At 34.7% G+C, this 25,238-nt stretch overlaps 1 long non-coding RNA gene across 1 annotated transcript in view; it reads left to right on the plus strand.

The window, feature by feature from the left end:
• Positions 1-25,238, plus strand: part of LOC140700032 (uncharacterized) — a 341,257-nt gene that overhangs the window by 193,503 nt on the left and 122,516 nt on the right. The window lies entirely within an intron of this gene.

A 25,238-nucleotide genomic window follows, 5' to 3' on the forward strand; every position in this document is an offset into this window, starting at 1 on the left:
GCCCCAGTTTACATCCCTTTCAACAGTAGGAGGGTGACCTTTTCTTCACATCCTCTCTAGCATTTATTATTTGAAGGTTTTTAATGATGGCCATTCTGACCTCATTGTGGTTTTGCTTTGCATTTCTCTAATAATTAGTGATGTTGAGCATCTTTTCATGTGCCTATTGACCATCTGTATGTCTTCTTTGGAAAAATATCTATTTAGGTCTTCTGCCATTTTTTGATTGGGTGTTTTTTCAATATTGAGTTGAATTAGCTGTTTGTATATTTTGGATATTAACCCTTTGTTGGTCACATCATTTGCAAATATTTTCTCCTGTTCCATAAGTCATCAGAAAATTACAGATTTGTAAGTGTTGTTTGTGTAGTTTGGTCTTGATCCCTAATCTTGCCAATTCAGTTGTTGGCACTGACTTTTCATCTATATTATAACAAGGGTTATATGAGGAAATTTGTAAGTTGTAATATTTGACATCAGCTTGGTTATGTTTAGAAATGTACTCTCAACTTGGTAATGTCTAGAAACTTACTCTTCCATCATATTCAGTAGCTAAAGAAGTGATCTCAACATTATTAAGTTGATGCCAAACATCTAAACATGGAGCATGTTTTTGATAAATTAAATAAAACTTTCAGAAATAGTGTACACCTTCTTGTGAAGTTTATCTTATGTGCTTTCTTAAAAATTGTATGTGGTATTTATGTTATTCTGTTTGGCTGGTGTTAAAGTTCATGTGTAAGTTGGGAGAATATGTTTGATGATGTAATTCAGAACTTTGGATATTAAATGAGTGGGGTTTCCTGAATAAAGTTAGCAATCAGGTGTTGAGTATCTTTATGTTACCATATTTTGTCCAGGATACACTTAATTTTATAGTAATAAAATTAATTGATCAAAATTATCTATAAAATTATCAGTACCAACTCAAGTAAAACTTAGTTCTATGTAAATGCATAAATAAGCCTGCATAAATGAGCAAAGATCTATCACATGTTTATTAATTGTAACATTGCTAAAGTACCAAATAATGAAACCAAAAACCAAGTAACAACAGCAAAACAGAAAACACAAATGTTCTGTTCTTAGCCACCCTAGTGTGCTTACCGCTTTGTTGTAATGAGAGGAATAGCCCCAGTAGCAGGCTTGGTAAATATGCCTGGGCCCAACAATATGAATCCCTCTGGGTCGGAAAAGATTGCGACTGCTGAATGCTCAACCAGTTAGCAACAGAGACTAAAGTTAAGCCCTTGGTAAGGCATCATCCTTTGAGCAGCGCAGCTAGACACCATGTGATAAATTGATTACATTGGATCCTTTCCATCCTTTAAGGGTAAATAATTTATCCCCATACTGGATTGATCCATACTCTGGGGGACCAAGACAACTTTGAAGTTCCCCTCAGCTTGACTAAACTTTGGATAGGTTTCTAACTATAGACCTCTGACCTGTCTTTTCTTAGAGCATTTACTTCAGAAAACTTTCAATTGTAAATTCTTGTTCTGTTCCTTTGAAATGTATGTAAACCTTCTGCCAACCTCTTGCCAGTTTTATAGCTCAGGAAATGTCTTTCTCAAGGACCTGGGAACCATCTCTTTGAAATGTTCACATCAAAGGGATAACACCCTTCTTTCCTAGTCTCTGAGGGAGGGTAAGAGCCTAACTTCGACAGGCAGCAATTAGCAAACACAAATAGCCTGATTACAGAGGAAAACATTTGCAAATTCAGGAAAAAGTCAATGTGCTGGACACATAGCATGGACCAACCCCACCCCCAAAGTCCTCCAGTGGAGTTGAATTTAGTCCCCTTCCCCATTGCAGTAGTCTTGAATAAGGTCTTTTTGGTCTGTTTAAATTTGGTGCAATTTTTGCTTTGACATGGGTGTGGCTATGTGTTTTCCATCTCCATCTGCAGTGCCTTGGCCAGCAATTCTACTCATGGGCTAACTCATTGATTTGTTGTAATAGGATTATGAACAGTGCCTTAAAAAAGCAATCCACAATATGATGAAGGTGGTACAACAATGAGCACCATGTCCATGGAATCCTTTGAACTCTTAATATTCCCAATAGATAGAATACCTTTGTCTGAGTGCCCTGTCACCATTGCTTCCAGTGATGCAATTGATTAATTTTTGCCTCATTGAGCAACTTTTGACCTTCTGCACTAGTGGTCCTGGTTCTTAGGGGAGGGACATGTTTACCCAAAAACATTAAAGGATTCCACTGACTTAAAAATATTGACTCAGCTAAGTTATTTTGAGTCCCTCATGCCAGTAAAACAAAGAATAGAAAGTAGTTACTATACTGGCAGGGATAACGGACCACAGTTCTCATGAGGCGGTAAGGTGGCTGCTGTATACTGAGGACAGGGAGAAGTATGTCTGGAGCTGAGGAGATTCCTTAGGGGACCTCTTAGTGCTTCTGTTGCTAGTGGATGTAACTGGTGTTCCAGGTTCTTGTCCCGTCCCAGGAAGAATACAGAGACAAGACGTAGTGGTTAAAAAAAGTAAAGTGAGAATTCATTAAAGGATGGATAGTCCACTCTCAAGGAGAGAGCGGGCAGGCTCAGGTGAGTGGCTGCCCTGTGTTTCTTTGGCAAGTTAGTTACATAGGGTGTAAAAATGAATGGGCAGAATATTCACTGGGGAGGGAAGGGTTTGGGTCCTATTCTCTGATTTTCATCCCAACTCCACTTTCCCAAGGGGAGGAGGGATTTTGTCCTTATTTAGTCTGGATCAGAAGTGTCATGGCGTTGGTGCATGATGGGTACTTCTAATCTGCAAGGCTAACTTTACTGAAATGAGGGCATAATGAGAAAAGGCTACATTCAGACACTGGAAATTCCTGCCTTTTCTCACCTTTGTTTGCTGGTCTCCAGGCCAAAAGGTGTGGCCCCTTAATCAGCCCAAAGATTCCTGCTTTTCTTTCTCTGTCCAGGGACCCCTGGTGCTTACATGATGTATGGTTTCCTGCATTTGGCCTGTGCCCCTCCTTTCTCTGCTCATATCTAGCTATCTGTCTGCTCTAACACTTCCATTGAGTCAAAACCTTAAACAGTGATTGTTGGAAACGCAATCTGACAAAGAAATGGTAACCGAAGGATCAAACTCTGAGGCGTGAAAGTACGATTTATCACACTGAGCGAGCATTCTTGGTTAGCTGAAGTGCTGATTCAACTTGAGGAAAATCTGGTATGAGAAGTAGAAGAGGAATATAAAGAATATCAGCTGTAGTCGCCTCAGGACCAGTTACAGCAGCGGAGCCCCTTACTAACCATCATCCTGTAATTTGTTGTTTTTTCTTCTTTAAAAAATAATTGTGACCAACCTTTAAGAAGCAGTGACATTAGAACTGTGCATTTAATGTAGGGCCTGAGGAAGACCTGATTAATATAAAATGAAAACATGTATTGCCATGCCCTTCCGAATTCTGCAAGTAGTTCTGTATATTATAGGGAGTCTCCATGTGTCAGTCTCTGCATGCTGGTACCTTAGGGCTTTTTCTGGAAGCACAGAAGGCTGTTCTCTGTGCACTGTTAGTGCTGAGAATGATTAGGGGATTTATACCATTCTGGGAGTGTTGATGGATAAATATACAAATCCCAGTCTCTCAAGTGAGAGAATTTTGAAGTGTGATTTTATACCACTTTCTAGAGTTTCCCAGGGGATTAAATGCCATTAGCCCTCCACGATAGCTGACAGAAATGTACCCCTTATGACAGCCTTTTCTTCCTTATGGTTTCCTCACATCTCCACCAGTAACATTTGTACTCCAAAATAATAATTTGCACTCAAATTTTTTAATTCTTGTATCTACCTTTAGGAAAAATACCAAAATCTCATACACACACACACACACACACAAAATATGACTTCTGACCATTGACTACGTAAGAAGAGGGTAATTTTTAAATCCCCATGTTATTCACAATGGTGGTCAATTGTACAATTTTTTAAGTCCCTGATAGAATTTTTATTAAGTTAAGAAGTGATACACAAAGCCAAGATAAACCCCAAATTAAAGCTATCAGAATTTTGACTGACATGACTGAATAAAATATGTACATATTACATTTCACTACTTCTGTTATCCAAATAGAAAAACATTTCCCAATACAAAATAAGTCCACAACTATATTATGTCTTAGGAAGATGTATTGACTACCCATGATTGGATGTAAAAAGATCCCATAATCACTGCCGTATTCAACACAAAGTGAACTAGTTGTTATTTTGGAAACGCCTTTACAATAATTTCTTCACTCTTGCATTTAAAATTCCCCAAATTAAATGATTCCAAATGTCTAATAGCAGGGATATACCTGTTTGATATAATAGATATAATGAATACTTATTATATAGGTCTAAAGAATTGTACTGTCTGTGAAATTCTATCCTAGAAAAACAAGTTATTCACTTTATAATAAACAGACATTTTAAAGTATTAGGAATCTGGTTTTCTTAAATATTACTATGATTTCTAACAAATCCCAGACACCAAATGGATAACTGTATCTTCACCCTTATGTACTTTTTGCCCCATGACCTTCAGAGGTCTCTTTGATTATTAGCATAACATTTTCTCACCTCTTAGGACTCTGTATGTGCTTCAGTAGCCTCATTTACATTTGGTTCCCTCAATCAGCAATACTGCAGAATTTGTTTCACAGATGGAAACAAGCTATATACAGACAAGAAAATTAGGCAATAGCTTGAGATTTACATTTTCTAAATGTCTCTATTTTCATTCATATCAGCATCCTTCTGAGACTTAGCTATTTTCCTTTATTTGTTGTTTATGTTAGCTAACATTTCTCCTTTTTTATTGCTTTTTCTTTTTCTCTTCTAAATAAGAGTAAAGCCTACAATCTCTTTTATCTTGTTTACTTTCTTTTAAAGTCCTTTGCTCCATCATAACAATATTTACCCATCCTGATAATATTTGCCTACGGACAGCCTATCGTCTGACATATTTTTGCTAACATCTTAGAATAGCTGTATGTCAGATAGGCTCATCAAGGCACCAGAGTATAGTATAACTGAACACTAATTATACTTGGAAAAGATCATGCAATTTGTTTACTTGGGTGTGCAAACACTTGAGAGTGCTGTAGAAAGTTAGACCGTTGATGTTCAGATTATTTCAAATAACTTCAGACTGCCTTCTGGTAGTCATTTTCTATTTTGTCCTTCACAGAAGTTTTAATTAGGTGGATCAAAGTTGGTTCTCAGTCATAAACAAAGGAAAAATGAAAAAGTCAGTGAATTTTTACACAAACAAGGGCAGAATGATACAGATTAGAAGGGGAAAAAATTAAAAGATGCAGTTTAGATTAAAAATGGTTTTAATGTAATTGAATTAAGATATGCAAATATACTACGAAAACTGTCTGATGAAAGTGCCTCTAAAAGCAGATCCTGAATCACAGCAGGGTCATTAGTACAATAGAAAAGTCAATGAGAAAAATAATTATAACTGTAAATCTATAGTTTATAGTGGGTCTAAAGTAGTATTTCTTTCATGTCAACAAGGCTGAACTACTTTTTAAGCTAGTGGGCAATGGTGTAGAGAAAGCTCATTAAGCTGTTTCATTTTTTTCTGTGTCCCTGCCTCAGTTGGATGACAATTTAATTATAAATATGATGATTTATGAAATTAGTAGATACATATTAAAAGTAAATTTTTGTCTTTTAAAGTTTAATTTGTATAACCAATTGGATAGATGATGATAAATACACAGGGACTATTTAATAAATGTGTCTACCTATGGAAGATTCAAGTAAAGATTATATTTTATGTGCTAGAAAATACAGAAGTATAGGGTTGATGATAAGGTGGTTACTATTATGCCTAATGTAATTGTTCCATTGAAATCAATACTCTATCACTTTCTTTTACTAAGTTGCTATGTGGACTGCATTCTGATGATCAAATATTTTTATAAATACTTTCAGGGGACTTTCACAGTGATTTTGAATACCAGGAAGAAAAAGATAATGTAATACATTTTTAAAACAAGTGTTGACTTCTGATATGACACAGAATCAAAATCCTGTCCTGTTTCTGCCTTTGCCTGAGAGGTTACCTTAGGAATTCTGGCATGTGATCTTTTCAAATGAAATCAATTGTCATCAGAAGATCTGTTTTGCATATTTCTTTTTGAACATTTCAGTTTTCATGAGTAAAATATGCAGGTGCAATGTATAAAACTACAGACATTAAAACCCTAAGCTTTCATATTTGCTGAGTGGTAGAAAATATAAATAAATCACTATTGAAAATATAATTAAATCACTATTGAAAAGAAATTTTAGCCATGTCTATAAAATTCCAGACAAGCAACTAAAGACACTTAAAAAAAACTTTTATTTTATTATTATGATCTAAAATAAAAACATTTGATGTTTCCCTTATATTTAGCTGATTAATACATCTTTATAATTTATATATGGACACTAGTTGATTCAAGACTGAATTATAGTGCTTATTTTTCTTACAGTTTCTTTTTTGTTTGTTTGTTTGTTTTACCTCACTTGAAAGAATAAAGGATAGAAGCACAATTATGCCTGAGGATGTATCTGTTTGCAACTAAAACATAATCAGTACATGTAGATGTGGTGAACTTAGCATATCTTTCTGACTAGAAAATTAAGATTATTTATTTTTCAAGTGGGCTTAGTCATTACTGCCTGTTCAATAATTTTTTTAAAAACAAATGGAGTTCTGGCAGAAGGATGCATCACTAAAAAAAAATTAGTCAGACTTTTAAGAATATTTTTGAAAAACACAACCTAGCGAAATATACCTGCAAAATATTATGTGTACATGTTATTTTTTCCTTTTAAAATAAGAAATGCAATAAATGAAAAGATTATAGTTTTGATTACATCTTTTGCAAATAATAAAAAAAAAGGGGAATAGATGAGTTATGAAAGAAGGAAAAGACAACATGGAATATTTTCCAGGATAAACCATATTAGACCACAAAACAAGTCTTAATAAATTTTAAAAGGCTAAAATCATGTAAAATATATTTTCTGATCACAGTGGAATGGAACTAGAAATTAACAGCCAAAAGAAAACTGGAAAATTCACATATATGTGGCAATTAATAGCACATTCTTAAGCAACGAATGGGTCAAAGAAGAACTCATGAAGGAAACTAGAAAATTATTGAGACAAATGAAAATAAAAACCTAACATAAAAAATATATGGAATGCAGTGAAAACAATGTTAAAAGGGAAATTTACAGCTATATTTACATTAAAAAAAGAAAGACAAATCAGCACCTTAAGTTTACACCTTAAAGAAGTACCAAAAGTGCAAACTAAACCATACAAGAGGAAGGAAACAATAAAGATCAGTACAGAGGTAAATAAAGTAGAGAATAGAAAAACAGTCAAGAAATCAGTGAAACCAAGATTTTGTTCTTTGAAAATATCAACAAAATTGAAAAAAGCTTTAGCAAGGTTGTCTAAGAAAAATAGATGGCAAAAATAACTAAAATCAGAAATGAAAGTGGGGGTATTACTACTAATTTTGCAGAAATATGAAGGATTGTAAGAAAGTACTATGAATATTTGTTATGTGACCAAATTGGATAACCTAGATGAAATGACCAAACTCCTAGACTCAAACAAATTACCAAAACTGAATCATGAACAAATGGAAAATCAGAAGAAATCTATGTCTAGTAAAGGAGATTGGATCAATAAAAACTTTTCAACAAAGTAAAACCGAGGTCCAGATGGCTTCACTGGTAAATTCTATCAAACATTTAAAGAATAATTAACGCCAACTGTTTTCAAACTATTCTGAAAAACTGAAGAGGAGGAAACACTTATTGATTCATTGTAGGAGCAAGAATCACCCTGATACCAAAGCCAGACAAAGACGCTATAAAAAAAAAAAAAGACTGAACTCAATATCTCTGATGAATACTGATGTAAAAAACCTCAACAAAATACTAGCAAACAAATTCAACAACACATTAAAGTGATTATACACCATGACCAAGTGGGATTTATTCCTAGGCTGAAAAGATGATTCAACATAAAAAAATAATAATCAATCAATGCAATGCACTTCATTAACAGAAAGAAAAAAAGGGAGGGGGGGATACCGCATATGATCATCTTAATTGATGCAGAATAAACATTTGACAAAATTCAATACCCTTTTGGGATTAAGAAAATTCAACAAAATAAGAATAGAAGAAACTATTTCAACATAATAAAGTCAACATATGAAAAATCCACAGCTACCTTCATGCTGAATGAAAGCTTTTCCTCTAAGATCAGGGACAAGAAAAACATGCTTGATTTTGTCAATTCTATTTAACACAGCATTGGATATCCTGTTCAGAGCTAGTAGATAAGAAAGAAAAATAAAAGGCATCTAAGTTTGAAATAAAGAAGTAAAACTATATCTATTTACAGACAACATGATCTTCCATGTAGAAGACCCTAAGTATTACAGAACCATTAGAACTAATAATAGACAACTTAGCAGAGTTACAGGATACAATCCATACACAAAAATTGTTTCCATACACTAACAATTGTTGATGAAAATTCAATTAACAATAAGGTTAGGAAGAAATAAAAAAGGGAATTTTATCTGAGCCAAACTGAGGATTATAATCTGGGAGACAGACTCAGAAGCTCTGAGAACTGATCTGCCTGTTAGAAGTTGAAGGCACAGTCATATACATTTTTGAGACCAGGAATCATACATCAAAATGACATACTGATATTTTACATAAAATTCACCAAAGATAGTACAAGTAAACACATCACATCCAAAGTGAAATGTAAGTTGCTATAACCCGCTACACAGTTGGGAAAGAATGCTATTTTAACAAGTCATCGCTAGCAAGAGAAGAAAGGAAAAGAAAGATCTTTATGGTCTATATGGTCAAGCAGGCATTCTCATTTTTGTTGAGGTCTAGTTAATGTGTAATTCAGATGCACGCTTTCCATTAGGGAGAGAGGGGGAGAGGGAGAAGGCCCAAATAGACACAGAGAAAATTTTGTGTTCACATTTTCTTGTTCTGCCTTAAAATACACATTTTATTTTACCACAGTGAACAATTGGAAAAAGAAATTCAGAAAACAGTTCAATCTATAATAGCATCAAAAACAATAAAATACTTAGGAATAAACTTAACCAATTTAAATAAGCCATGGGGATGTAATGTACCACATGGTGACTCTGGTTGGTAATACTGTATTACATATTTGAAAGTTGCTAAGAGAGTAAATCTTAAAAGTCCTCATCATAAGGAAAAAAAAATCTGTAACTATGTAAGAGAACAGATGTTAACAAGACTTAATTGCGGTGGTCATTTCACAGTATATGCAAATGTCAAATCAGTATGCTGTAGACCTAAAATTAATATAATGTTACATATCCATTATGCTTCAATGAAAAAGAAGAAATACAAATAGCCATTATGTGTATAAAAAGAGAAAAATCTCTTAGTAATCAAAGACATTCCAATTATAAGAATAAAATGAAAGTGATAAAAAAAATTCAGGAAGATGAAAAGTTTATAACTTTGAGTACTATATGTTGACATTTATGAGTGTTGAAGTGGAATGTTACATTCATGGCTGAAAGAGAAGAGTACCATGGCCTCATGTGAGAAACTCGTGCTACATTTTGGACATACTGGCCATATTTCACTTAAAATATCAGTACCAGTTGACATTCTATCCAGGAGCATAATAAAGTGTTAAGACAACACCCGTTCTTTTACTGAGTGAGTAAACTTCTATACACGTGTCCTAATAGATATATGAATGCAAATTTCTATATATATATAGCATCTTCATTAGTGATTCCATCCATGTTATAGTAAAATTTTATAAAATGTTATTATAGTAAAAAATATCTAGAGAATGTACATCTTATATATAACAAAGAAAGGTAAATTGTGATTTGGTATATGAAAAAGACTGCACAGTGTTTGTGCCTATGAAGCCAGCACTGGTGCCTCTGTCAACATCTGGCCATTAGCCCTCTAACCAAAGTAGGGAAATCCAACTTCGAGGCCAGATTCTGAGTACTGATCATGCCGTTCCACCAGTGCCTCTTACCTCTAATTATAACACATGTTTTTTCAAATACAATTCAGTTTACCTATATGCCTTGCTTTCTCTCAAAACAATATTTTTCCAACTCCTTGAAACTGCTGTGTCTCTAAATCTTGTAATTCAGCTAAATGGTAGTTGTTGAACTTTTCTAAGTAAAGGTCCATTATGGCAGTTTTATCTCAAAGAAATTGCCTACAGCTAACAATAGAATAAATTTTGTACTCTATGAAACACGAAAATGCTGAAAACCTTAGTATTGATATATCTTGCCATTTCTACTATGTTTGTTGATATTTCAGGACACTGGGAACTAGTTTTTTACCCATAACCCCAGCTCTAAATACCAGGTGCATCCCAGTCTCAAATAATCTTGCAGATTGATAGTGGCTTCTTAGTCCTGAGATCAGTATACCGGCAAATCCTTAAGGATATCTCCTCAGTTAATATTGACCCAACTGAAAAAAATCTTCATTTCTAATCATCATCATTCTTAGATCTGACTGGGGTATGGCCAACCAAACCAAATAGTCTAAGAGTGAGAGATGGCCAATCATATGATTTAGGGTGTAGGTTCTGGGCTAAGTGATATCAGTCCCTCCACCAGGAGAGAGAGAGCACTGGTGTCTGAGTTCATCACGTGGGCCATCAACCATGACTATGTAATGAGGCTTCAATAAAAATGCTGGACATCTTGGCTCAAAATGAGTTTCTGAGATTGAAAATTTTTCGTGGATATTGTCACACATCAATGCCAGGAGTAAGGTATCTTGAAGACAATGATAACTTCCATTTGGAATCCTTCTGGATTCTTCCCTACGTGTCTTTCCATGGCTAAATTCAGTGTATATTTTCCTTCTAATAAATATAAATGTGAGTATGATAGGTTTCAATGAGTTGAGACTTACTAGTAAATCATTAAGAGTGTTTTTAGGAAACTTCAAAACTTGAAGTTGGTGTCAGAAGTTAGAGTGACCTTTTGTGGACTCTCCTCTAACTGCGTTGTTGAAGCTTTACTCCTTGCAGCTGGGATTAGTAGTCTTTGGCAGACCTTGCTGCCTGGAGGATGTGCCCTTATCTTCATAATTTGGTGAACTCCAAGGTGAGGCTCGTATTTGTAATTCAGTCCTGTGTCTTACAGATATGAAGGGGTAGCCTGGAGTTTAAACTGAAGTGTAAGAAGGGATCAGGAAGAGGAATCTCCATTGGATTGAAATATTACTTAAGATGATGACCATTAGACTGGATGGTGGTAAATAGGAAGGGGAGTGGTGCCAGAGGTATTGCTGGATCTGAAGTACTTGATTTCTTTGTGAATAGTCACCCTATTACATGAGATGATATTTTACTATGAGAGATGTGGCTAATATCAGCAAATACAGAGGAAAAAAATATATATATATATACACACAGGAATTGCTAAGGAGGAAGTGGGAAAAGATAATAATGAAAGATAAACCCTAAATGTTTACCTTAGCCACTGAATCTGTTTAAATAGAAAATAAATTTTGGTCTAAATTTTGAGAATAGCTAAGTGTATCTTCCCTTCCACTCACCAATTTTTTTTCCACCAGGAGAGGTGAAGGGCATCTTCTGGCCATACCAATAAATGCCTTCACTTTGGAAGGTGCAAAGAATTCCATGCTCTAGAAAAGCTGAGAGGGTTGAGTACTTGCCCCAGAACCACTGGTGTCATCACAGATCTGGCCTTGTTTCAGTGAACCTAGGTGCTCACCCACACATATGAGTAACGGTGATTAATGCAGCTTGTCAGAGTTATCTGTAAGCCCTGTTCCTACAGCTACTCCTTCAGAAAGCTGTTCACAGGTGAACATATAGGAAGTCTATAAAAGGATGTCTTCAAGGAGGAAAGGCTTGTCTGAGTGGATGAATTCAGACAAGTTTTGCCTTTGGCAACGAATTTTACCATTTCAGGTAAAGAAGAGTGTCTTTAGATATTTATAGTTTTCCATTCACTGAGTTTCAAATGACCCCCACTGCAGTGTACTGGGAATATCAAAGAGCTAACAAGGCAGCCCTGCTCAGGGAGAGCTTTTGCCTAGAGAACACTATCATCACTGAACCACAACTTCAACAAACAAGGACAAGCTTTGCATGTAGCAGATGGACAACCTTGCATAGTGTGGCTGTGCAGTCACTTGATAGGACTTCTAGATGGTCTTCAATTGATTCACTTTGTAAATTTTATCCATTTATTGAGTCAGGCACTGTCCTAGACCCTGGAGATACGACACCAGGAAAAAAAAACACACACACACACAAGACATTTTCTTGGGAGCTTACAATCTAGTGGAGAAGGCAGATGAAAGAGAGACAGAGTGAAAGAAAGAATGGGCAAAAGAGAGAGAGGTAAGGGAAGAAAAGAGGAGCGATAAGGAAGGTGCAAGAGGGAGGAAATGTGCAGTAGTGATTAAGAAGAGAAAGGAAAGGAAGTAGAAGTGTGGGGGCAGGGATAAAAGTTTAGATAGGGCGGGCCAGGGACCTTTTTTTGTTCGCACTCTACTACACTCCTGGTCTTCTTTCTGGATAGTTTATTCCAGAGCAGCTAGGCTGGCTTGACTTTGCCTCAGAAGACCCTTCTTATTGGGATGGCATAAAGTGGAATCTGTCCACAATTTTGAGGCTCACTGCAACACAAATTAATGATAGGAAGGATGACAATATTGAATAGAGATTGACAGTTGTAGACTGGTATTCACGTTATAAGGAGATGTAGCTGCAATAAATGGCAAATGAAAGTAAAACAAGGCCAAACCTCTAACTTCAGAATACAAGGAAGCTCTACTTATTTGTAATACAAATATGATTTCAAAAGATTTTTTCATGTCTGCGTTTTAGAGCTAATTATTAGTGTTGTGCATCAGACCGAAGGGTAATGACACCTGGAAAGAACTTGGTGAGATGGAGGAAGGTGCTGGTTCCTGTCCAGGCTCAGGGTTGATCACATCTGCTGTTTGGGGAGATGGGCAGAGAGTGTGACAATGCGCACGTAAGTCAGAAAACTCACATGACTTAGCATAGAAGAGCAGACTCCTTTATACCCCAAGGATGGGAGTAGAATTCTGCAAATGAGGTTTGGGGCAAAATAGAAGCATGCGCGCGCACACACACACACACACACACGTAAAACTGTCAGTGGCTGTAAGAAGCAACTAGACCTTGGTCTTTCTTTTGACCATGGATTTCTTTGGACAGGTAAAAATCTGTAATTTGTCCAACTGGTCCTCAAAAGAGATAATTCTGTAGACAAGGGAAGCCCTTAACTTGCATGTGAAAAAATCAAGCAACTGCAGACAATGTACTCTTTGCTGCATCTTAGCTATGCTCTTAAAGCTGTTTAATAAGTTGAATTCTTTTACCTTTTGCTTAAAGAAAACTCGTAGAAAAGCTGTGAGCCTCAGAGCACCAAATTGTTTTCACCTCAAGGCATTTGTTTGAAATTCTGTTTCCACTCCCTCTCTCAGTACCTTTCAATGTCACCACCAAAGACGATCTTCCCTAGTTATTAAATAAGACACCTTACTGCCTCTCCCTATCCCTTTACCTCGCTGCTCGCTCTTCTGTACCACACCTAGAAGTATAGTATATATTTGTCTGTTTATTTTCTTCCTTTCCTTCTAGAAATTTAAGCTCCACACTGAGAGCAAAGCCCAACACCTAGCAGGAAAAGATTTCTTCTCTAAATCAGTAAGCAAAATCCTGTACTCAGTAAATTCTCTACATCAGTCAGGTAAGGGTTTTGGAGCATGCATGTGTGTAGGAGCATCGTAAACAACAAATATTCAGAATTTCTACTGGTGCATCGTAGATCTTAGGAAAATATTTTCAAATTAGTACTCATATTGTAGGTAAACTATCCATAATTTTATAAATCTTAGAGAAAACACATTTTTCCCCAGGTAGTAGGATCTCTTGGGTTTTCCGACCCCATAATAACAGATAACAAGCAAAATCAGAAAATACAAAAAAGCCAACTCTAAGGAAATACTGATTGTCTTTTCTTTGTTGTGGAGTCAGTGTTTGCTTAGTCCTCCATGGTGCTTCAGAAAGAGTATTGCATACAGGGATAGATAATGAGTGGAAATACTGTAGAAATATTGCACAGTGTCCCCAGTTTTATGATTTTCGTATAAACTTAAGAATGTGTAAAGATCATCTTAACATTTTAATTTTATTCTTCATTCAAGTTTATTTTTATTTAGTTAATAATTATTTTCAGATGATCTGTGATAATCAGTTTGTATTGCCTTTCTTTAGGAAGATTTGAAAGTTATCTCTTTTTTTTAAAGTTTATTTTTTAGAGCAGTTTTAATTTTATAACAAGATTAGGAGGAAGATAAGAGAGATTTCCTATTTACCCCTGACCCACGCTCCTACTTGCACAGCCTCCCCCAGAATCAACATAATTCACCAGAAAGGTGCATTTTTTAACAAAGGTGAACCTATACTAACACATCAGAATCTCCCAAAGTTCATAGCTTACCGTAGGGGTCACGGTGTTATGCACTCTGTGGGTTTGGAAAATGTATAATGACATATATCCATCATTATAATTTCCTTTAGAGTATTTTCACTGCCCTAAGAATCCTCTATGCTCTGCCCATTCATCTTCCCATTTTTTTTGTTTATCATCACTGATATTTTTACTGTCTCCACAGTTCTGCCTTTTCTGGAATGTCATGCAGTTGGAATCATATAATATGTAGCCTGTTCAGATGGGCTTCTTTCACTTAGTAGTATGCATTTAAGTTTGCTTCATGTCTTTTCGTACCCTAATAGCTCATTTCTTTTTTAGTGCTGAATAATATTCCATTGTCTGAATCTACCAAAGTTTATCCACTCACCTACCTAAAAGCATCTTAGTTGCTTCCAAGTTTTGGCAAATATGAATAAAGCTTGCTATAAACGTCCATGTGCAGGTTTTTGTGTAGACATACACATTCAACTCTTTTAGGTAAATATCAAGGAGTATGACTGCTGGATTGTGTGTTAAGAGTATGTTAACTTTTTAAGAAACCACAAAACAGTCTTCTACTCTGGCTGTACCATTGTGCATTCCCACCAACAGTGTACCAGGTGTGATGTCTACCCACATCCTTACCAGCATTTGGTACTGTCAGTGTTCTGGAATTGTCCATTCTAACAGGAGTGTGGTGGTATCTCATTGTTATTTTGATTTGCATTTCCCTGATGATACATGATGTATAGCATCTTTTCATATACTTATTTGCCATTTGTATGTCTTCTTTGATGAGGTGCCGTTAAAGTCTTTGACTCTTTTAAAATCAGATTGTTCTCTTAATGTTGAATTTTAAAAATCCTTTGTATATTTTGGGTAATAGTCCTTTATCAGATGTGTCATTCACCAATATTTTATCCCAGCCTGTTACTTGTCTTCTTGTTTTCTTAACATCATCTTTCACAAAGCAGAAGTTTCTAATTTTAGTGAAGTCCAGTTTATCAATTATTTCTTTCATAGTTTGTGTCTTTGCTGTTGTATCTAAAAAGTAAACACTCTGCTTAAGGCCATTAGCTTTTCTCCTAAGTTATCTTCTAGGAGATTTATAGATTTACATTTTACATTTAGGTCTGTGATCCGTTTTGAGTTAATTTTTGTTAAGTGTTAGGTCCATGTTCAGAGTCATTATCTACTTTTTTATTTTTTGCATTTGGATGTCCATTTATTCCAGTATCACTTGTTGAAGAGACTATCTTTGCTCCATTGCATTGCCTTTGCTCTTTTTGTCAAAGGTCATTGACTATATTTATGTGGGTCTATTTCTAGACTCTGTGCTGTTGTATTGTTCTATTTGTCTACTCCTTTGCCTGTACCACACTGCTTTAATTGCTTTAGCTTTATAATAAAGCTTGAAGTTGAGCAGTGTCCATCCTCCAACTTTGTTCTTCTCCTCTCATGTTGTGTTGGATAGTCTGCATCTTATGCCTTTCCTATAAATTTTAGAATCAGTATGTCAGTATTCACAAAATAAAGGTTGCTATTTCTTAAATCTGAAACATTCAAGTGTTAGTATTTTCCAGTGTCATGCCGCTATGTCAGCCAACATTGTTCATTTAGAGTAATCTGATATTTATGTGTATAGCTTTCTATGAGATAATTTTTAGTTATTTTCCATTTACATAAGAATATTGTAGTCTCAGTGCCATGTATGCTTTAGTACAATATAATTTGTCTTACAAATCTGAAGTTTTATAGTTCATCTTTTGGGAGAAATAAACTTCATGAATCTTATTTATTTATGTGTGTAGTTTTTGAGGTATCAAGACATTTGTGGCCTTTTATGGTTAGCCTGACTCCTACTCTGTGTAAGGAGATCAATGAACTGTGCCAATAAAAATTGTGTTAGACTTGTAACTAGAGAGTCATTGACTAGAATAGACAAGGCCCGACACCTAAGCCTCCACAGGGTTGGGAGAAGACAAGTTGAGTCAGCTACACATAAATATGTTAAGAGAAGAGCTATTACAACAGCGTTGTGCTACCTTGACATGTTTTTTTATCTTACTTTCTCTTCATTCATAAGTTTTCCAGGTCTGTATCAAAAATTCCTGCTAAAGGAATTCCTGATGATGCAGTTAGAGGTATTTTTGTGTGCCCATATTAGAGAGACTAAGTCACTTACTTTTTAAATACCTTGACAGTTTATGTATTTCTTAAACCAATGATCACTTGGCATTAATGATCTCTCTATGTACAAATAATCAGTGATCTCTCTCAAATATATATATATAAGGAATTGGTTTGTGCATTTATGGGGGTTTCAGCTCAAGACTTGGCAGGCTTGAGACCCAAGAGCTGATGCTAGAGTTTGAGACCAAAAGCAGGAAAAATCCAATGTCTTAGCTCAAGGTAGTCAGGTAGGAGGAGTTCTCTATTACTGACAGGAGAGTCAACCAGATAGTCTATTCAGGCCTTCAACTGATTGGATGAGGCCCACCCTCATTAAGAATAGCAATCAGCTTTACTCAGTTTATTTACTTATTCAAAGATTAACCTCATTCGCAACATCCCCACAGAATAGTTTTTGATCAAATAGCTGGTCATCCGTTGACCTGGCCAAGTTGACACATAAAATTAGGTATCACACAAAGTAATTGACATTTTTATGAATAATTTTCACACTGTTCACATAGATTATGATGCTTAGACATCTCTTCCCTGAATAAAATATGCCCCTTCTCCTTTCATTACCTCATGCTGGATGACTTTCCTTATTCCTCACACTTTCACCCCTACCAAAGAATAGCCAAAAGAGATCTTTTTGAATTATTAGTAAATCTGGGTTTTGTGGCTATTGTCTTTAAAAACTCATAGTGTTTCCAAAATAAATTATCTGTTTTTGCTACTCGATAAGAACTATAAACCTCTGAAAAACTTGGAACTACTTATTTCACTTGATATATCTGAGAGCTTCATGTTGCATATAGGCATTTTTTTTTTTACTTATTTACATCACTATATTCATTTTTATAAATTCACTTTTTTTCTTTTGCATAAACATGAAATGTGCCTTTCAATCCATATTGTGTATCTTCTACTTTTATGAAGGCAATTGTGTGGGTGAGGAAAGACAGATAAGCTAGACAGCTATTTTTCAAAGAAAGAAGTGACAGTCTTTTGTTCTGGAATGCCATTTGCATGTATGAGATATTTTCTGATGTGTCTATCAGAGCATGTTAGCAGTATGCTGTTCCATATTTCAGAGTGTGCCTGTATTTCTCATTTCTGATGACCTTTTGACATGGTCTTTATGGGATTTAAAGGAAAGGCTCTCAACCTCTCCATCATCCTAGTGGCTGGTATTTGTAAAAACAGGGAAACATGGGAAAAATAAAAGTAAAAATTGGGCATTTGTGCAGTGAATTTAGGAAGAGGAAGATAACATAAATGGATAAGGCTTGATTGTTTTCAGGTCAGGGTCTAACCATTGAGTGGAAAACTTGTAAAAATTTAATAACAGAACCATAGTTACTTTAATTGTGGAGATTATCTACCTCCAAATTCACCAGATGTTGAAGATTTAACTGTGTGTAGGGCATACCAATTGAGCAAGATTTAATATCCTTGCCTTGTATTTAATTAATTGAATAATTATTTTTCAAATAATTTCTCTTATAGAGGAATGTTACGTTGGAATTTTTTTTTTCTTTTTCATCTTGGAAAACTATTGCCCATCAAGATAGGAGAAACTAAAATTGCAGGACTTTTTTTTTTTCTTTTACTTTTCCTCCCAGTTTAACCTTTCAGTTTTGAGTAGCTTCATTACTGAGGATGTCTTTTGCCTACCATCTCTGTTTTCAACCAGCAACAGCTCAAAAAAAAAAAAATCATAAGAAATAGTTTGTATCCTCTGCCCATGATTTAGGGGCACTGTTCTTTTGGGGCTGCATATCTTGGACCATCCATGGTTTGAATGGTTTCATAATCTCCCATCTTTGGGAAAATATATAACTCAAAATGTTACTGTGCACTCATAACAATGTGATTTCCCATTGGCACATTCCCTGCTTCCACAATGGATGCAGTTAATGACTTTATTCTAACTCTCTTTTTAAAGAATAAAATCCACCCATCCTAATTTCAAATGTATGCTTGTTTGTTTTACAATGTAAAAGTTTTTAAAATATTTACGAAGGAACTAATTATCATATAGTGAAGCAGAATGGGCAGAATGTCATAAATCAGATTTAGAAAATCTGGGTCACATCCTAGCTTAATCTAATTTTTCCTAAGGACTTACTTTATTTTTAATGATCATTGGCCACACACCATCCACTAATGCCATCCAGTTAATTTGCAAGTGCGTTTCATTGTCTAAAATGATGCTCAACACAGACTACTCTAAACGCCTGCATGTTGAATTGGCACATAATTGTCTTTGCAAATAAATACAAGCAGATATTGTAGATATTGCTATTGTCTTAACCCTCTAAATTATATATCAACACTGTTTATCAGGGTTTGAAAATACTCAGTTTTATTTTAAAAATTCCTACAGGTTTCTGCTCTTATGTAAAGCAGCTGACATGTGATTAACATTCTCTCCCCTTTGTTATTAAGCATTACAGTTGTAAAAGCAGTACAGTCAATGTGGCCGAAAGTCATTATAGTGTGCCTCACACCACCTTGTTTTACCTGTGTATAAATGATAAAAGAGAAATGACACATAAAACTGATTCCTTAATATGTGGCTATTTTAATTTCACCATGGACTTCAGTCCCTAAAAGTTATTTTAAACTCCAGAAGAAACACTAAAATAACCTATAATTATTTTTACTACTAACATTATCTTTACTTCTCTTTTTAACATTCTTATAAACTGAAGAATAAAATTGGCACAGTGTGTAAACGTGTTAGACTTCCTTTTTAAATGCATCACTCTACACAATTTACAATTTTCCTTTTACTGTGATTGACAATGCACTGTGCCTTATAAGAAGAGCCCTGCATTCTTAAGACATCAAATTTTTCAAGCTGTACAAATGCTATACAAAATTGTTTGAACATTTTCACACCATAGCTCCCTTGTTTCTAGAATTGTTTTAAAAGAATGAAGGGTAAGCCCACAGAACATTGCTTGTAAAGCATAGCTTTGCACTCTAATTATGTATAACTCTACATATATCCATAATTTTTGGATTAGATGTTACCTGAACAATAAAAAAGACATTATTTGGAAGGCTCATTACAGACTATAGTTATGAAGTCTGCCCTTTGATTAATAAAAAGATCCAGTGTTTTTAGATCTTGTCACTGTTTGTGCCTCTGCCCCTTCACTTATAAGCTGGTTGACATAGTTCTTCAATTACAGCTACCTTGTTTTTAATTGCTGCTTGTCAAACTGATTGATTGTTGTCAATTTCTAACAGTCAGCAGCAACGCTTCAATGCTTCATGTCATGAATCAGCATACATTTATTTGATTTCTTCTTCCCACCATAAAGGAGCTACTTGGAAATCCTGTTACTATCATGAACCACCCATGATCTTACTCAGTAAATCTGAGATGGAGTCAATACCACTTCAGGTTTAGGGAACTGGCACTAAGGAACAATTATTCACATATTCAAAGCTAAATCTGGCAGTTAGCACAAACATTTGTTACATGGATACAGCATTCTGAGAAGAGAATTTTTGTGTCTTTGTGCTGTGTTGTGCTTTCATGTTATGAGCTTTTGCTAAACTCTGGAGTGCAGTAAAGGGGAGGGTGGGGGGAAGGGCAGATTACAGCCTCTATAGGGATCCAAGTTTCAATAGTTTTACTTACATATTATAGTACATCAATTTTATTACTGATCTAGGCAACCAGGGGATGGAAGGATATACAATGTGGATAAACACATTCATATCAGAATGAGGAATGCTGGCAGGAAACACAGCTTTTTAACATTAAAAATATATAAAGTATTTAGCAAAAGTTACAGAAAACAGAGCAAACAAGCAAGTTTATTTTTTAGAAATTTCCACTTTCATAGGGTTGGCTGATGTGCTTGTGTCTGTGAAAAGTCTCCTCCCCGACTTCCATCATTTCCTTCCAGTGGGAAGGGCAAAGATACATATTTGGGGCTCTTGTCATCCAGGATGACTGGTGTCCCTTTGAATGACTGTCCCTGGGTCCACATGGCTACTTGAAGGCATATATATAATGGAATATTACTCAGCTATAAAAATAATGAAATCTTGTCATTTGCAGCAAAATGGACAGATCTAGAGAACATAATGCTAAGTGAAAAATTTCAGGAAAAAAAGACAATTACTATATGATATCACTTACTTTTATAGGTAGAATCTAAAATATAATACAAATGAATCTGTATACAAAACAAAAACAGACGCACAGACATAGAAAACAAACATTGGTACCAAAGGCAAGGGAAAGGACAAATTAGGAATAGGGGATAGATTAACAACTACTATACATAAAATAGATAAGCAACAAGATTTACTATATAGCACAGGGAATTATGCCCAATATCTTGTAATAATCTACAATGGAGTATAATCTGCAAAAAAAAAATCACTATCTGTATACCTGAAATTGACACAATATTGTAAATCAACCACATTTCAATAAAAATAAATTTAAATGTACAGTAAAATCAAACTCCATTGGGCCTCTGGAAAACACATAACAACCCTAAAGCATGGAACTTTAGATCACTTATGAAATGAAATGAGAAAACATTTATACTAAATTAAAATTATATTAGGTGAAGTTTTCTGAAATGTTTTGATCATACTTTAAGAAATTATAATGAAAATGGTCCTATTTTACTGGTTCATAGAATTATTAGATAGCTACTAGAATCTAATAGTTCTAGAATTATTAAGAAGAAACAAGTCGGAGGAAGTGTTCCTTGGGATGTGACACTTAGATGTCACATTAATTTGAATTTCAATGGGAATATTTTGTTGTAGGAAAAGGGGTAATTTTCTTTTCCTTCATTTTATTTTTATTCCTGACTGATCTGGGCTTCTCAGTATTAAAAAATTTCTAATGAACAAATGTAGTTATCCCCTTATTTATGTTCTAATGCAATTTACTATCAGTGGCTTTTGGTAATAAAGTCAAGAAATACATTTAGCAAGATTATTATTTTTTATCGAGATTTCATCTAATATAAAAGATTTTTAAAAAAAATCTCCATAGTGCCCTTTTAGATTTATGTTTTTATAATATATTATTTATCATCTTAACTATCTGAAAATGGGCTGCATATGCTACATATATTAGCTTAGAAGTTAGATGAAGAAATAGAAAAATACCTAGAGTAATGAAATGGGAGCGGGAATGGATTCAGTCATATGTGGATCCAAATCCTACTTCTGTCCCTGGTTAGCCAGCTGTGTCATTTGAGAGATGTTTGTGTTAACATAAAAGCCCCAAAATATTTGAGGGTAAGAGAGATCATTAAATGTAGCTTGCATAGTTGGTACCAGTAAAAGCTTGTTTCTTTGTTATTTTGGAAAGTTAATGGGGATTAGTAGCCAAAAGTCTAAATGGAGTGGTTTGCCTCTTAGTCCATTATAGAAGAGATGTGGCATTGAAGTAGGAACTTGTAATTCAGAGACAAAAAGGGAAAAATGTCACTGAGATTTGTAGCTTGATGGCTGATTATTGTTGAAGAAGAATGAGAAAAGGAGTCAAAAAGAACTCCAGAGCTTTTAACTTTAATGACTGGAAAGAAAATGGTAGCCCTAGATTAGCTATAAAACATTAATGAAAAACAGGTTTGGAATAAATCGTGATAATTAAGTTTGGCAATTCGAACTGTTTGGGAAGGCTGTTTGAATCTGTGTCTTAGAATCTGACTTTCTTAAAACCCAATGAAAATAAACTAAACATAGTAAGGATCAAAACTAAATAAAACACTCCAAGTGGTTATCAAAAAAAGGAAAAAGCATGCTCTCATGTCTTACACTTTTAAACATCAAATCTCAAAGTAATAGAAGATTCTTAAACAGAGGGCAAACACAGTACTCCACCACTTGGTACCACAGAGTTGTGTTCACAGAACCCGAAGAACCTTATTAATACTCTCAAATCCAGGCAGAAGCAAACTGAATAGTGTATCATTTGTTTTTCTTTTTTGTTCGAGAATTAGTGGAAACAGCTGCTGGGAATAAGTAGGTAGGCTGGGGAAAATACACGATGGAGATGACTCTCTCTGAACAAAGTAAACCTTCCAAGTCTGTTCTTAAACTGAGTAAATAATTGAGATCACATAAAAATTCTTTACTCTTCTTTGTCTCTGACACTTAGGCAAATGAACTTTGGTACAGATATTTTTAAAACTCTCAGCTTTATCTCCTCAGCTGCGATTTCCACCTCCTCTCACCAAACACTCTAGGCCATACTCAGCCCTCACACTGGAGCCCACGGGGGCGAACAAACTATCCTCAGATACCATGGAAAGAATGACAAGAATTCGCGTGCAGTCATGAAAGCAAATTTCAGTGTTGGACAGAGCTGGACTAAAAAAAGTAAGCCTACAAAGTTAATAGCAGGTAATGAAGGAACTATCAAATGCCAATAAATTAAAAAAAATATTAAAACAGATACAATAATAGAAAAAATCATAGTGTCTCAAAGTCTAAGAGGTCAGTTAAAGGAAGAAGGGGAAATTTCTCACAATTGCTTCTTCCTGTATGAATCAGCATAGTAAGAATATAACTTAGGAAACAAAGCTCAATACCAGATGATAAAACAACAGAATGAGATAAAAAGGGGATTTCAGACCTAAGATAATCAGAACCAACACAACACGAAGTTGGACTTTATAATTAGAAAGAACATGGAAGAGATGGATACACCATTAAAAAGTCCTATCACTGTCACAGTGGAAAGGCTTGAGATGATGACAATTGTTGCAAAAACATTTAAAAATATTTAAAACGTATGAAGGGATATCATAATATATTTCAAGAGTATCAAGATGCAAAATGGAAAACAAAACGTATTTTCTTAAAATGAAGAAAGAACTGAATATCAAAAATTGCCCCATGATCTAAGGAATTTAATAAAACAGACTTATTTTAATATGCGATTATTTTTCAAAGATGGAAAAAAGAAAAATTAATTTGGTAAATACAGTTAGGAAAAGCAAATTATAGCATAGGTGAAATGCATCAGTCTGGTTTCAGTTCTTTCTTTAAAGAATGAGAAAACAGAATGAATGTTAAAAGACAAGAGAGGAATGTCTACAAAATTTGTGGGCAAGAATGCTTTGAGAATTTTATTACCAGCATACAGTCCATTCAGGAACAGAATCAACAGACCTCTCAACAATGAACAAATTCAATAAATATAGCCCCCTTCAGTTCTTGTGGGTGAAGTGGGAGGTTACCTACTTGACCCCTATATTTAGACAAACAAAAGATGAATTTAAATATTGGTAAAAGATTAGCTGTGTTAAAGAACGGTGGTGAATTTTGAATCGAAAATTCTCTGCAATGATACTTACTTCCTTTTCCTAATCTGGGTCATGGGATTTGGTCTGATATTTCACTTTCATCCACCTGCTTTTTTTGAAATTTTGAAAAAATAAATTTAATTTATTTTTATTGATGTATACTTGCTGTTCAATATTATATAAATTCCAGGTATGCAATATAGTGATTTACAATTTTTAAAAGTTATACTCCATTTGTATATTGGCTATATTCCCCATGTTGTACAATATAGCCTTGCAGCTTATTTCATACATAATAGTTTGTATCTCTTACTCCTCCACCCCTGTATTGCCCCTTTGACCTTCCCTCTGAGCACTGGTAACCATTAATTTGTTCTCTGTATCTGTAAGTCTGCTTCTTTTATTTTATATCCACTAGTTTCTTGTATTTTTTAGATTCTACATATAAGTGATAGCATATAGTATTTGTCTTTCTCTGTCTGACTTACTTCACATAGCATAATGCTCCCCAAATCCATCTATGTTGCTGCAAATGGCAAAATTTTGTTTATTTTTAATGGCTGAGTAATATTCTATTGTAATATATACTATATGTGTGTGTATGTATGTATGTGTGTGTATATACATATATATATACACACATACGTACACACCACATTTTCTTTACCTATTCATCTGTTGATAGACACTTAGGTTGCTTTGATATATTGGCAATTATAGATAATGCTGCTATGAACATTGGGGTACATGTATCTTTTTAAAATAGTGTTTTGGGTTTTTTCCTTTTTTGGGGGGGTATATATCCAGGAGTGAAATTGTTCATTGTAATGTTTGAAATTTTCATAAGAATATGCCAGTTTTACAAAAATTCCCTTTACAATAAAAAAAATTAGTAGAAACTATACCACATTGTTAGAGATTAAATCAGGTGGTAGAAAAATGAATATTGTTCTTCTCTTTCTTGTACTTTTATTTTTAAAACATCTTAAATTTTTTTAAAAATTAGGAAACTTAGTGCAGGGTATATTAAGTTTGAGGTGTCTTTATGATACTTTGTGGGAGATGTTTATCAGGCATTTGGGAACAAAACTGAAGGTCAAGTTTTGAGATACAAACTTGGTAAGGGTTTGGGTGGAAATGACAAATGAAACCTAGAGAGTGGAGATTATTTTAGAAAAGTACCAAGA

The sequence above is a fragment of the Vicugna pacos genome, chromosome 2, assembly GCF_048564905.1.
Source record: "Vicugna pacos chromosome 2, VicPac4, whole genome shotgun sequence".
Taxonomy (NCBI): domain Eukaryota; kingdom Metazoa; phylum Chordata; class Mammalia; order Artiodactyla; family Camelidae; genus Vicugna; species Vicugna pacos.